General features: G+C 45.1%; 1 protein-coding gene across 2 annotated transcripts in view; it reads left to right on the top strand.

Moving 5' to 3' along the window:
* The first annotated feature begins 4,765 nt into the window (after positions 1 to 4,765).
* LOC123998655 (epidermal growth factor receptor kinase substrate 8-like protein 1) overlaps positions 4,766 to 9,786 on the top strand; it is a 14,113-nt gene continuing 9,092 nt past the window's right edge. Inside the window, exon 1 of one of the 2 annotated variants that reach the window (XM_046303730.1) lies at positions 4,766 to 4,944. The gene's annotated coding sequence lies outside the window, so the exon portion shown is untranslated. The remainder of the gene's footprint in view (positions 4,945 to 9,786) is intronic. The other variant, XM_046303728.1, reaches the window with a different exon arrangement.

Raw genomic sequence — 9,786 nt, 5'->3', positions numbered from 1 at the left:
ACCATCCATCCTCCTCTCTACCCACATAATAACATCACCATCCATCCTCCTCTATACCCACATAATAACATCACCATCCATCCTCCTCTCTACCCACATAATAACATCACCATCCATCCTCTTCTCTACCCACATAATAACATCACCATTCATCCTCCTTTCTACCCACACAATAACATCACCATCCATCCTCCTTTCTACCCACATAATAACATCACCATCCATCCTCCTCTCTACCCACATAATAAGTTAATTAGTTCATGCCAAGGCAAGGCTGTGAGTTGGTAGCACCATGACTGTCTAAGCTCCCGTTCCACTGTTGTCATCCTTATGTACCACAAGACTCCAATACCAAAACCATATGGTCTGGTTACCACTAGGCTCCCTTACCAAAACCATATGGTCTAGTTACCACTAGGCTCCCTTACCAAAACCATATGGTCTGGTTACCACTAGGCTCCCTTACCAAAACCATATGGTCTGGTTACCACTAGGCTCCCTTACCAAAACCATATGGTCTAGTTACCACTAGGCTCCCTTACCAAAACCATATGGTCTAGTTACCACTAGGCTCCCTTACCAAAACCATATGGTCTAGTTACCACTAGGCTCCTTTACCAAAACCATATGGTCTAGTTACCACTAGGCTCCCTTACCAAAACCATATGGTCTAGTTACCACTAGGCTCCCTTACCAAAACCATATGGTCTAGTTACCACTAGGCTCCCTTACCAAAACCATATGGTCTGGTTACCACTAGGCTCCCTTACCAAAACAATATGGTCTAGTTACCACTAGGCTCCTTTACCAAAACCATATGGTCTAGTTACCACTAGGCTCCCTTACCAAAACCATATGGTCTAGTTACCACTAGGCTCCTTTACCAAAACCATATGGTCTAGTTACCACTAGGCACCCTTACCAAAACCATATGGTCTGGTTACCACTAGGCTCCCTTACCAAAACAATATGGTCTAGTTACCACTAGGCTCCCTTACCAAAACCATATGGTCTAGTTACCACTAGGCTCCCTTACCAAAACCATATGGTCTAGTTACCACTAGGCTCCCTTACCAAAACCATATGGTCTAGTTACCACTAGGCTCCTTTACCAAAACCATATGGTCTAGTTACCACTAGGCTCCTTTACCAAAACCATATGGTCTAGTTACCACTAGGCTCACTTACCAAAACCATATGGTCTAGTTACCACTAGGCTCCTTTACCAAAACCATATGGTCTGGTTATCACTAGGCTCCTTTACCAAAACCATATGGTCTAGTTACCACTAGGCTCCTTTACCAAAACCATATGGTCTAGTTACCACTAGGCTCCCTTACCAAAACCATATGGTCTAGTTACCACTAGGCTCCCTTACCAAAACCATATGGTCTAGTTACCACTAGGCTCCTTTACCAAAACCATATGGTCTAGTTACCACTAGGCTCCTTTACCAAAACCATATGGTCTAGTTACCACTAAGCTCCTTTACCAAAACCATATGGTCTAGTTACCACTAGGCTCCTTTACCAAAACCATATGGTCTAGTTACCACTAGGCTCCTTTACCAAAACCATATGGTCTAGTTACCACTAGGCTCCTTTACCAAAACCATATGGTCTAGTTACCACTAGGCTCCTTTACCAAAACCATATGGTCTAGTTACCACTAGGCTCCTTTACCAAAACCATATGGTCTAGTTACCACTAGGCTCCTTTACCAAAACCATATGGTCTAGTTACCACTAGGCTCCTTTACCAAAACCATATGGTCTAGTTACCACTAGGCTCCTTTACCAAAACCATATGGTCTAGTTACCACTAGGCTCCTTTACCAAAACCATATGGTCTAGTTACCACTAGGCTCCTTTACCAAAACCATATGGTCTAGTTACCACTAGGCTCCTTTACCAAAACCATATGGTCTAGTTACCACTAGGCTCCTTTACCAAAACCATATGGTCTAGTTACCACTAGGCTCCTTTACCAAAACCATATGGTCTAGTTACCACTAGGCTCCTTTACCAAAACCATATGGTCTAGTTACCACTAGGCTCACTTACCAAAACCATATGGTCTAGTTACCACTAGGCTCCTTTACCAAAACCATATGGTCTGGTTATCACTAGGCTCCCTTACCAAAACCATATGGTCTAGTTACCACTAGGCTCCTTTACCAAAACCATATGGTCTAGTTACCACTAGGCTCCTTTACCAAAACCATATCCATATTCTTTCTAAGCGTGTTCCCTCTGGCCATCTCTCTACTATCACATATCTACAATACAACATGAATGTGTACAGTACATGTGTGTAGAATGTGTCTTGTCATGTGTTTGTACCTTTGTGTGTGTCTCTTCACAGTCCCCGCTGTTCCATAAGGTGTATTTGTATCTGTGTTTTAAATCTGATTTTACTGCTTGTATCAGTTCCATGTAGTCATGGCTCTATGCAGTACAACCTGAGGACCTTGGCTGCTGTATCATATATTATCACTACTGTATATAGTTACTGTACTTGTTGTAAGTAATTAATGGAGACACACATAACACAAATGCCTACACCACTGAAGTAACACCATTCTTCTGATACTATGCACCGTGTGACGTCTATGTGTGTGTGTGTGTCATCCATAACCGGTTAGAGAGAGAGTGTGAGGCATTGTGGCAGACAGGTCAATGGATAGAGACTGAAGCTATGTGACTTTATGACCCTGGACAAACCAGCTCCACCAGAACACAGACACCATGACAGAATGATAGAGAGGGAGGGAGGGGAGAGAGAGGTAGAGAAAGAGAGTTTGGGAGGGGAGGGAGAGAGAGAGAGAGAGAGAGAGAGAGAGAGAGAGAGAGAGAGAGAGAGAGAGAGAGAGAGAGAGAGAGAGAGAGAGAGAGAGAGAGAGAGAGAGAGAGAGAGAGAGAGAGAGAGAGAGAGAGAGAGAGAGAGAGAGAGAGAGAGAGAGAGAGAGAGAGAGAGAGAGAGAGAGAGAGAGAGAGAGAGAGGGAGAGAGAGAGAGAGAGTGCAAGAGAGGGTGGGGGGTGGAGAGAGAGATAGAGAAAGAGAGTTTGGGAGGGAGAGGGAGAGTGAGAGTGAGAGGGAGAGAGAGAGAGAGAGAGAGAGAGAGGGAGAGGGTGAGGGAGAGAGAGAGAGAGTGCAAGAGAGGGGGGTGGAGAGAGATAGAGAAAGAGAGTTTGGGAGAGAGAGAGAGAGAGAGAGAGAGAGAGAGAGAGAGAGAGAGAGAGAGAGAGAGAGAGAGAGAGAGAGAGAGAGAGAGAGAGAGAGAGAGAGAGAGAGAGAGAGAGAGAGAGAGAGAGAGAGAGAGTGCAAGAGAGGGTGGGGGGTGGAGAGAGAGATAGAGAAAGAGAGTTTGGGAGGGAGAGGGGGAGAGTGAGAGAGAGAGAGAGAGAGAGAGAGAGAGAGAGAGAGAGAGAGAGAGAGAGAGAGAGAGAGAGAGAGAGAGAGAGAGAGAGAGAGAGAGAGAGCAAGAGAGGGTGGGGGGTGGAGAGAGAGAGAGAGAAAGAGAGTTTGGGAGGGAGAGGGAGAGTGAGAGTGAGAGAGAGAGGGAGAGAGAGAGAGAGAGGGAGAGAGAGAGAGAGAGTGCAAGAGAGGGGGGAGGTGGAGAGAGATGAGAAGAAAAGCAGACTGTGAACCAAACACAGCCACACAGCCACACCACATGGATCCTATAGTATCTCACTGGAAGGTACAAGTCAGTTATGAATGGAGGAAAGCCACAAAGCCACCAAACCATGTCAGCACACAGACACAAGACCTATGAAACACAGACAGTGTTGTTTATACGCAGCATTATCAAAATCAAATCAAATCAAATCAAATGTATTCATATAGCCCTTCGTACATCAGCTGATATCTCAAAGTGCTGTACAGAAACCCAGCCTAAAACCCCAAACAGCAAGCAATGCAGGTGTCATGTTTTGTAATGTGGAGGCAGAGGTTGACTTGAGGATTCTCCAGGTCCTGTCAGACCTACGAACACACAGGAGCCATATCTGACCTCAGTGATCTTACAGAGGAGGGATTGGAAATGTTTTAAACGGACCAGCTTCAAAGGGTGGTAGAGGATCAATCAGATAAACCTGGTGAGGTATTGGAGAGTCAACCTGCAGGTCCCAGGATATGAAGGCGGTCTGCACCGCTGGCAGCAGGCTCAAATGATCACAGCCCTGGGACCTCCATCGACCCATTGCTTCCAGACCTTCAGGATGTGTGTGTCTGAGTTGTGAAAGTATCTCCACAGACACCTCAGGCCATGTCCATACCTACACACAACTTCTACCATTTGAAGAGTTGTACTGCAAGGTAAAATCATTTTTTGAAAATGTAGGTGTTTGGTGACACGCTTAGGCATTCATTGATAACAACAGTACTAAGAACAGGAAAACATATTTAAACAGATGTGTTTGCCATTGGAGATTGTATAGCAGGGTTTATTTACATTTCTGAGATTCAGATCAGATCAGCCCTTAGCACAGGCAACACCTAAGAGAACTGTGTCACAGAGAAAGTGTGTGTGTGTGTGTGTGTGTGTGTGAGAGAGAGAGAGAGAGAGAGAGAGAGAGAGAGAGAGAGAGAGAGAGAGAGAGAGAGAGAGAGAGAGAGAGAGAGAGAGAGAGAGAGAGAGAGAGAGAGAGAGAGAAAGAGAGAGAGAGAGAGAGAGAGAGAGAGAGAGAGAGAGAGAGAGAGAGAGAGAGAGAGAGAGAGAGAGAGAGAGAGAGAGAGAGAGAGAGAGAGAGAGAGAGAGAGAGAGAGAGAGAGAAAATAAGTGAGATTTGTGGAGAGAGGAAGGCTAGACTTGTTTATCTCGTTCTTGCATAACTCCAGAAGGAGGGACAGACAGACTGGTGTAAACAGAGCAGGAGGTGACAGTAGACAGACAAGGCTGTTGGACTGGGCTGGAGGAATACACGCAGACACACACCAAAAGGTACTGACAATTTCTATATGGATTATACCCTGTATGTGTGTGTGTGTGTGTGTGTGTGTGTGTGTGTGTGTGTGTGTGTGTGTGTGTGTGTGTGTGTGTGTGTGTGTGTGTGTGTGTGTGTGTGTGTGTGTGTGTGTGTGTGTGTGTGTGTGTGTGTGTGTGTGTGTGTGTGTGTGTGTGTGTGTGTGTGTGTGTGTGTGTGTGTGTGTGAATGTGAAGACCATCATGAACAGTCTGGTGTGAGGTTAGACAGGACTGTCAGTCGTGTGTAGTTGTTGTGAATATAGACAAGGGGAGAGAGAGAGAAAGAGAGAGATGAGCAGAGTAAGGACCAGTTAAACCAGGGGTGTCAAACTCATTCCATGGAGGGTCTAGTGTCTGCTGGTTTTTGTTTTTTTCCTTTCAATTAAGACCTAGACAACCAGGTGAGGGGAGTTCCTTACTAATTAGTAACCTTAATTCATCAACCGATTACAAGGGAGGAGCAAAAATACTCGTCCCTCCGTGGAATGAGTTTGACATGTGAGTTGTTAAAAGGAGCAGGGTATCTTGACAGTGTCCTTTAGAGGCAGACTGTCTGATCAGAATTATAGAAACATATTTTGACACATGGTTTTCTTTAAAATACATTTTTTAAATCAGCCTTATGGATTTCAATAGAAGAAGTCAATATCAGGACAATAACTTGGATTATGGATTTGGTCTATGATGTCATTGCACTGAATCTGTCAGTGACCCAGACAAAGACACACACACGCACACACATTGGAATGCTAAACAGCATTCTCACTGTCAGCTGAGGGAATGTGACAATGTGACACACACCTCAGGCCTCTTCCTGTTTTTGTTGTTGTATTGTTTATTTTACAGTACAGATGGTAGAGGGATCTCCATCTTCCACCGTTTCCTGTTCATGAAACATGGTCTTCAATATGGACCACAATGAGTTAAATGAAGTGTATTACTGCTGGGCTGGAACGAACACACATTCCCAGTAGCTATTCAGGACTGGAGTGACACATATTTCATTTCACACAGCATGTTTCTATCAACTGATGATAGTGGCGCAGAGGTCTAAGGCACTGCATCTCAGTGCTAGAGGTGTCACTACAGACCCTGGTTCGATCCCGGGGTGTATCACAACCGGCCGTGATCGGGAGTCCCGTAGGGCGGCGCACAATTGTTCCGGCGTTGTCCGGGTTAGGGGAGGGTTTGGCCGGGGGAGGCCGTAATTGTAAAATAAGAATTTGTTCTTAACTGACTTGCCTAGTAAAATAGAAAATATGAACACCTCACGGTATTTCAAAAGTCAGTTGGTGATTTATGTTGTCAAGAGTGTATGAACTGTATGTGGAAGAGTTTACAGGAGATAAGTGAGATGAGAACTGCTACAATCTCATGTGCCATCTACTGCCGTTGTGCCCTTGACCAAGGTACTTCATCCACAAGGCAGTTTTTGTTTTACTTTCGTGCTGATGCATTCTTGACCTGACTTTCTGCAATATATTTGTAATGTCCAATGCGTTATGTATGTCTCTGTTAAGCATTGTGTTGTCATAAGACAACCAACTGTATTTCTCTTCTTAACTTTTCTACCTTTTGTATTCTGATGGGGCAGTTACACTGCTGTCCCCTGTTGGTGAGATCTGACTGGGCAGTTACACTGCTGCCCCCTGTTGGTGAGATCTGACTGGGCAGTTATACTGCTGTCCCCTGTTGGTGAGATCTGACTGGGCAGTTACACTGCTGCCCCCTGTTGGTGAGATCTGACTGGGCAGTTACACTGCTGCCCCCTGTTGGTGAGATCTGACTGGACAGTTATACTGCTGTCCCCTGTTGGTGAGATCTGACTGGGCAGTTATACTGCTGTCCCCTGTTGGTGAGATCTGACTGGGCAATTACACTGCTGCCCCCTGTTGGTGAGATCTGACTGGGCAGTTACACTGCTGTCCCCTGTTGGTGAGATCTGACTGGGCAGTTACACTGCTGTCCCCTGTTGGTGAGATCTGACTGGGCAGTTATACTGCTGTCCCCTGTTGGTGAGATCTGACTGGGCAGTTACACTGCTGCCCCCTGTTGGTGAGATCTGACTGGGCAGTTATACTGCTGTCCCCTATTGGTGAGATCTGACTGGGCAGTTACACTGCTGCCCCCTGTTGGTGAGATCTGACTGGGCAGTTATACTGCTGTCCCCTGTTGGTGAGATCTGACTGGGCAGTTACACTGCTGTCCCCTGTTGGTGAGATCTGACTGGGCAGTTACACTGCTGTCCCCTGTTGGTGAGATCTGACTGGGCAGTTACACTGCTGCCCCCTGTTGGTGAGATCTGACTGGGCAGTTACACTGCTGCCCCCTGTTGGTGAGATCTGACTGGGCAGTTATACTGCTGTCCCCTGTTGGTGAGATCTGACTGGGCAGTTATACTGCTGTCCCCTGTTGGTGAGTTCTGACTGGGCAGTTATACTGCTGTCCCCTGTTGGTGAGATCTGACTGGGCAGTTATACTGCTGTCCCCTATTGGTGAGATCTGACTGGGCAGTTATACTGCTGTCCCCTGTTGGTGAGATCTGACTGGGCAGTTACACTGCTGTCCCCTGTTGGTGAGATCTGACTGGGCAGTTACACTGCTGCCCCCTGTTGGTGAGATCTGACTGGGCAGTTACACTGCTGTCCCCTGTTGGTGAGATCTGACTGGGCAGTTACACTGCTGCCCCCTGTTGGTGAACCCCCCCCCCATGGTTGTACAGTACCTTCTGAATCACATGGTGGTAGTCTATGGTTATACTGTCTTCTGAATCACATGGTGGTAGTCTATGTCAAAGCTTGCTAGTGAGAGCTTCCCTCCCCCATTTGGTTATTGCACAGTTGAAGTGTTGACGTTTGCATAAAGTTGGGAATTTTTGGGGGGTTGCAAGTTCTAGTCACCAAAGGTTAATGTCAAATGTGCTACAACCTGCCTCGGATTGAATCTCTGTCCTAATGTAAATCCTAGTCCCTACCTCCTGATTGAATCTCTGTCCTAATGTAAATCCTAGACCCTACCTCCTGATTGAATCTCTGTCCTAATGTAAATCCTAGACCCTACCGCCTGATTGAATCCTAGACCCTACCGCCTGTCCTAATGTAAATCCTAGACCCTACCTCCTGATTGAATCTCTGTCCTAATGTAAATCCTAGTCCCTACCTCCTGATTGAATCTCTGTCCTAATGTAAATCCTAGACCCTACCTCCTGATTGAATCTCTGTCCTAATGTAAATCCTAGACCCTACCTCCTGATTGAATCTCTGTCCTAATGTAAATCCTAGTCCCTACCTCCTGATTGAATCTCTGTCCTAATGTAAATCCTAGACCCTACCTCCTGATTGAATCTCTGTCCTAATGTAAATCCTAGACCCTACCTCCTGATTGAATCTCTGTCCTAATGTAAATCCTAGACCCTACCTCCTGATTGAATCTCTGTCCTAATCTAAATCCTAGTCCCTACCTCCTGATTGAATCTCTGTCCTAATGTAAATCCTAGACCCTACCTCCTGATTGAATCTCTGTCCTAATGTAAATCATAGTCCCTACCTCCTGATTGAATCTCTGTCCTAATCTAAATCCTAGTCCCTACCTCCTGATTGAATCTCTGTCCTAATGTAAATCCTAGACCCTACCTCCTGATTGAATCTCTGTCCTAATGTAAATCATAGTCCCTACCTCCTGATTGAATCTCTGTCCTAATCTAAATCCTAGACCCTACCTCCTGATTGAATCTCTGTCCTAATGTAAATCCTAGACCCTACCTCCTGATTGAATCTCTGTCCTAATGTAAATCCTAGACCCTACCTCCTGATTGAATCTCTGTCCTAATGTAAATCCTAGACCCTACCTCCTGATTGAATCTCTGTCCTAATGTAAATCCTAGTCCCTACCTCCTGATTTAATCTCTGTCCTAATCTAAATCCTAGTCCCTACCTCCTGATTTAATCTCTGTCCTAATCTAAATCACAGTCCCTACCTCCTGAATGAATATCTGTCCTAATCTAAATCCTAGTCCCTACCTCCTGATTTACTCTGTCCTAATCTAAATCCTAGTCCCTACCTCCTGATTGAATCTCTGTCCTAATCTAAATCATAGTCCCTAACTCTTGATTGAAACTCTGTCCTAATCTAAATCCTAGTCCCTACCTCCTGATTTAATCTCTGTCCTAATCTAAATCCTAGTCCCTACCTCCTGATTTAATCTCTGTCCTAATCTAAATCCTAGTCCCTACCTCCTGATTGAATCTCTGTCCTAATCTAAGTGCTAGTTCCTATGTATTGATTGAATCTCTGTCCTAATCTAAGTGCTAGTCCCTATGTCTTGATTGAATCTCTGTCCTAATCTAACTGCTAGTCCCTATGTCTTGATTGAATCTCTGTCCTAATCTAAGTGCTAGTCCCTATGTCTTGATTGAATCTCTGTCCTAATCTAAGTGCTAGTCCCTATGTCTTGATTGAATCTCTGTCCTAATCTAAGTGCTAGTCCCTATGTCTTGATTGAATCTCTGTCCTAATCTAAGTGCTAGTCCCTATGTCTTGATTGAATCTCTGTCCTAATCTAAGTGCTAGTCCCTATGTCTTGATTGAATCTCTGTCCTAATCTAAGTGCTAGTCCCTATGTCTTGATTGAATCTCTGTCCTAATTTAAGTGCTAGTCCCTATGTCTTGATTGAATCTCTGTCCTAATCTAAGTGCTAGTCTCTATGTCTTGATTGAATCTCTGTCCTAATCTAAATCCTAGTCCCTATGTCCTGATTGAATCTCTGTCCTAATCTAAATCCTAGTCCCTATGTCTTGATTGAATCTCTGTCCTAATCT

This window comes from Oncorhynchus gorbuscha, linkage group LG16, assembly GCF_021184085.1.
Source record: "Oncorhynchus gorbuscha isolate QuinsamMale2020 ecotype Even-year linkage group LG16, OgorEven_v1.0, whole genome shotgun sequence".
NCBI classification, from domain to species: Eukaryota; Metazoa; Chordata; class Actinopteri; order Salmoniformes; family Salmonidae; genus Oncorhynchus; species Oncorhynchus gorbuscha.
Note: the sequence above shows the minus strand (reverse complement) of the source record. Positions and strands in the feature narration are given on the sequence as shown.